Genomic DNA, 6,000 nt, shown 5'->3' with positions numbered 1-6,000 from the left:
AAAAAAAAAAAAAGGTGTGTGCCACCACCGCCCAGCAGGATCAACACTTTTCAATGCATAAACGTTAAAGGAGAAAGTACAGAGGTTAACTTCAAATCCTCACCTACAACTTTATTCTCCAAATCCAATCCCGCAGTCTCCAATTCCCTACCTCTGCAGCAGAGCACCTGCTGCAGCCTCAAACCCCGCTCCATCTATAATGGATCCCACAGATCTTTTCCTCCTAACCTTCCCCCAACTTCTTTCTTTACTCAGCCCCAAACTCCAGCAGAGACACCCTAAGAACCCAATGACAACTCCTGCCAGGGAAGCAGGTAGACTCACTGCAGATCGTCACTCTTCCCTGCATTCCTCCAAGTCCAGTTCTAAGAGACCCAGTGTAATACCTAGACCTCTGGCAGACTTTCTGTGACTTCTCCTCACTCCCCATTCCCCATTCCCAGAGGACTGAACAGCAGATCCTGGTAGAACAACCAAACAACCAGTTTTCCTCCTTCTTATGAAACCCCGCCACTGCCCTCTAGCCCATCAGCACACCTAAGTCTCAGATCCCAGAAACACATTTTACTTGGTACCCCCAGTTGCCAAACCTATCAAGACCCCCAATGGATTTTCCTACAGACAACACACAGCCACCACACTCTCCTAACAACCAGAGAGGAAACAGAAACGAAGGAACAAAATACCTACCCAACAAAAACAACACCAGATATCAGCACCTAGAATTACTATCTTCCCAATCCAAAATACCTAGACACCAGTGCAAAAACACAATAACAGCAAGAACAGTATGTGCTCACTAGGAACCAACAACCCTACCTTGAATGCCCTGAATAGTTCAACATTTGAAGCACAAATAAAAGACCTTAAAACATTCTTTAGGAATATGATAGCGTTCTTTAAAGAAGAAACAAACAAAACCCTTAAAGGAATCTATGAAGACACAAAAACATTCAATAGAAACAATGAATAAAACCATAAATGACTTAAAAATAGAAATGAAATCAATAAAGAAGACTCAAACAGAGTAATCTGGAAAAGAAAATTTAGGAACTTCAAAAGAAACAAGCTGGTTCCTGAACAGTTGGTGGAGGCCAACTTTACCGACAGAATACAAGAGACGGAAGAGAGAACATCTGGCATTGAAGGCACAGTAGAAAAAAAAATAGATTCATTGGTCAAGAAAATGTTAAATCAAAAAGGCTCCTAACATAAAACTTCCAAAAATTTTGGGGACAACATGAAAAGATCAAACCTAAGAATAATAGAAATAGTGGAAGAAGAAGAAGAAGAAGAAGAAGAAGAAGAAGAAGAAGAAGAAGAAGAAGAAGAAGAAGAAGAAGAAGAAGAAGAAGAAGAAGAAGAAGCACAAGTCAAATGCACAGAAAAGTAATTTTTACAAAATTACAGAAGAAAATTTTCCTAACACCTATGGGCAGATCCCTGGGAACCCTCAGGCCAGTCCTTTAAGGGAGCTGGTAGGCAAACTGCAGAGACTCACCTCCCCATCTATTCCTTCAAGTTCAATCACCCAGTCCCTTGCCCAGATCTCCAGCACATCTCCCCTAAAGAAGGAGATGACTATCAAAGTATAGGAAGCACAGAGAACATCAAATAGAGTGGACCAGAAAAAAGTTCCCTCAGCATAATAATAATCAAAACAATAAAGGTACAGAATAAAGAAAATATTAAAAGCTGGAGGGGGGATATAAAGATGGGCCTATTAAAATTATATTCAACTTGTATTTTTTTAATTTATTTTATTTTTGAACATTGGTGTTTTGCCATGGATGTCAGGTCTACTGGTACTGGAGTTACAGACAGATGTGAGTTGCCATGTGGGTGCTGGCAATTGAATTTGGGTCCTCTGGAAGAGCAGTCGGTGCTCTTAACTGCCGAGCCGTCTCTCCAGCCCCTACATCTGACTTCTAAATGGAAACTCTAAAAGCCTGAAGAGACTGAACAAATATTCTTCAGATTCTAAGAGACCACAGATGCCATTCCAGAGTACTAAGTGAAATTTTAAACCATTGTAGATGAGAAAATAATATCACACATGATAAAACCAAATTTAAGCCGGGCGACGGTGGCGCACGCCTTTAATCCCAGCACTCGGGAGGCAGAGGCTGGCGGATCTCTGTGAGTTCGACACCAGCCTGGTCTACAGAGCTAGTTCCAGGACAGGCTCCAAAGCCACAGAGAAACCCTGTCTCGAAAAAAAAACAAAAAAAAAAAAATTTAAGCCCTAGAGAAGGTTCTAGAGGGTAAACTCCAACCTAAAGAGTTTAACTACATGGGAGAAAACACAGGGAATAAACAATCCTAGACAAGAAAAGTCAGAATCCAATCTCCTCTGTTTAGCTTTTTTCTTGATCATTAACCATAAGAACTAGTAACCAACACTCTAAACAAAAACAAACACCCATAATCTATTTTTTTTTTTTTGGAAATGTGGGTATGGTTTTCTAGACTACTTTCTGCTGATTGGGGGTGCTGATAATCTTATGGGGACCTACAGAAAATTTAGGATTATGATCAAGTCCTTACTGAAATATCCTGTGAGGCTTAATCATCTCAGCCAGCAGTCTTGAGGCTGTTCTGAATGTAGAACTCAGAGGACACCAACACAGGTCCTCTGAAACATTGGATCATCTGGGTCATCTGCTCCAACTGGAGATTTTCCAGGGGTCTTCCTTGATCAATACTGATTTCTCCTAACCCAGAATGAATTCACAGCTTCTTATTTCCTGTGGAAATAAAAGTAAAACTTCTCCAAAGCAACACATCTTTTGACTGGTATTATGGCTTCCAGTTTGATGTTTTTATGGAATTTCTGAGTGTGTGAATGAGTGGGGCTCTGACTCTTGTGCCTTCTCTTGGACACTTCTCCTTCTAATGGTCTGATTTGTCCATCTTCAATGTGGCAGTTTTTATTTCCTCTTATAAGTCATTTTGTTATTTTTGAAAAACAATAATAAACCTAGTCACTAGAGCAAAGGTTAACAATGGTACTGTCTTTTATAACTGCTGACTGAGGAAAAATCAGTTTTGTCTAATAGGGGACACTGAGTACATCAGTCACCCCAGAGCAGATCTCATGCTCAGAAGTACTTGGCCAACAAATAGTAGACGCTGAAGTTTGTATGTGTGTACTTTTATTTGGTTACAGTTTGTAGGTTTTGTTGTGATAGTTGTTTGCTAGATAGTTTGTTCTCTTTAGGGTGATGTTGTATTTGTTTACAAGGTTTCAGGCACTTTCTCATTGTATTGGGTTTTTGGGTTTTTTTTTTTTTTTTTGAGAAAGAATGTAAAGTTGTGTGGATAAACAGGATGGGAGGACCTGAAAAAAACTTGAGGGAAGGGAAGACTATAATCAAAATATATTGTATTTAAAAATTGTTTTAAACAATAAAATATTAGAAAATAAGTAAGTAAAAAGCAAAGAATCTAACAAATGAGAATAAAGAATACATGAGGAAATATAAATGAAACCATAAAGAAAAGGGTTAAAGTGAAAAAAAGATTACCTAAGTGTTTCAAAAAATATTAGTATCAACTTTCTACAAACTGATAAAAAAGTAAACATTATTGCATCTAAAGATACCTCAAAGCATTGAAATCATAAAACATGACTTATTTGAATGGCTACTATTGCCAATCATCAGTGCATTATTATATATCATAAACTTATTAAATCCTTATAACAAAACTTTAAGGTATGTCCTTTTACAATCAAGATATTGAGAAAAGGCACAGCGAGTTAGGCAATTGTCTCTGGCTCATAAAACTGATCATGGGAACCACAAAGACTTCAAGCCCAAAACTCTTGCAACACAATTTAATCCATCTAAGCACCACATTGTAAAATGACCAGTTCCGTGCAGAGAAAAATCATGTGAGTTATTTTCTTAATCAGTGACAAGAAGCCATTCACATGTGATCATTATTGTGTAGCAATTAATTTGTGTCATTTTAAAGTAATTCTTGGTGACATGGAATTATAACTCAAGGAAGTTAAGGCAGCTAATAATTACAAACTAACTCATGAAAATCTTTAGAGTACTTACATTTCCAGGAACTTGTGTTTAAATAAGTGTCCTGTGAGACACCAACATGAATAGTAATGGGCACTGACATATTTAATCACGCCTCATGATCACCAAGACAACTGAACAAATATAAATACAACGAAACTGAGCTTACTGCTTGGGGCTTTGGAGCACACATCTTCCCTTTCAGGGCCAACTGTTCTCAACTTGGGTATCTGAAGCAACTACTGAGTCATGAAAGAAGGAGATACAGATTAAACTGGAAATGTAGTAGCTTGTTTAAAATAATCCGCTCAAAGCAAATTTATTACACTATCATCTATGAGTGCTGTTTTTCTACAGTGGGTTTTGTGGCCATAGCCTTAGTTTATAAAATATACATGAAGAGAACACATTTTATTTGTAATGCATTAATAGCCAAGAAAAAATACACATTGCTTACTCCTCTGTCCTTCAGCTTCCCTGCATGCTGTGCAAGTTTTCACCTCTTAGTGCTGTCTTAAGGAAACATCAAGGTGACTGTGCCAGTGTTTCACTGTCTGGTGTGTCCACAGCCCCTCAGGGAAGTCAACGGAAGGCTGGTTTCTCAGCTTTCAGACCATACTGGTGGATTTTGCTCAGCATTTGTGCCAGATTTTGTGGTTGGTTTTCACATTTCTCTACAATCCAGGCATGTGTCCATGTTCATCTAGAGGGGAAGGAAGCAGAGCGAGCCCGTGACAGCTGCAACCGTGGGCTGGAGTCGCCTGTGCAGAGGCTCTGAAGCAACCCCATGAGGAAGAGCTTCCTCACAGAGATGCTACCTGGAGATGGTAAGACAGCGCAGCCCTACAGAGAGAACACTACAGCAGTCCTGCGTTCAGCATCCTGGACCCAGCAAGGGAGAGGTAAGACATCGGGGACGGGGGCTTCTCGAGTACAGGGAGGCCAAGCTTAATATTATCCCTGGAAAATAGTTTTCCTTCATTGCCCAAAACATGTGAGAAGTAAAAGAAAAGAGCTTAAATTGTCACAGGGGACTCTTCGAGCTTCTGCCCAGAAGTCTAAGATACGTTAAATCTTTGCATAAAAATTTTGTTCCCTTGTCTATGTTATACAGGAGAAAATGAATTTATTCATTATTATGTGTTTTATTTTTATTTCATACATTTTGACACAGCAGAAGTGTAAACAAGTAATGTAGATTAAATTAAAATGAGGAACTGATATATTTTGTTCTTGAAAAATGGAGTTAGACAAAGATTCAGAATCTTTTTAACCCATTTGTACATCTCCTGATATGGAATATTAAAAGTTGTTTGATGGGGGCTTTTTGTATATCTTACAGGGAGGAAGGATTTTTATTCTTTCCTAAATTAAGCTCTGAGTTGTAGTGAAAGTGACCTTTATTAACGAATTAACGGCATGAAATTGCCTTCAATTTTAAAAGAATTTTCTTATTTCTGACAAGTGTTCCAGTCAAAATCAGTGTTCACAGACCATTTGTTCCTCTGCTTGGACATTTTGGGGTGTAACACGTCTCAGATAATCATTGTTCTTCCTGTGCAGGTTGATCAATAGCAGAATTCAGGCTCAGTTAACTGTGAGAAACTGTTGCCAAAAAAAATCTTGAAATGACTCTCAAAATAACGTTTCAAGCACTATAGCCAGTTAGTTAAGTGAATGTGCATACTTTTGAATCAGGGCCACAATTTGAAGTAAATATTCTCATAATCCTCATGAAACTATATGAAAGATCACAGCTAAGAAACACAGAGCATTTGTATTACATCTGTGCCGAGGGGCACACAAGGATCTACATAGAAACAACAGTTTTATATCTAGCTGGGATTCTTTTTAACAAAATATTTTATACATTATGTGTTGAATGGCATGAAAATGCCCAGGAAGTCATCACCACAACCTTTGTTGCAATGTTATCCATCACCTTTAGAAGCTGATTTCTGCCTCA

Source organism: Alexandromys fortis, unplaced genomic scaffold (assembly GCF_014885135.2).
Source record: "Alexandromys fortis isolate MF-2015 unplaced genomic scaffold, M_Fortis_MF-2015_v1.1 scaffold_5, whole genome shotgun sequence".
Taxonomy (NCBI): domain Eukaryota; kingdom Metazoa; phylum Chordata; class Mammalia; order Rodentia; family Cricetidae; genus Alexandromys; species Alexandromys fortis.
Note: the sequence above shows the minus strand (reverse complement) of the source record.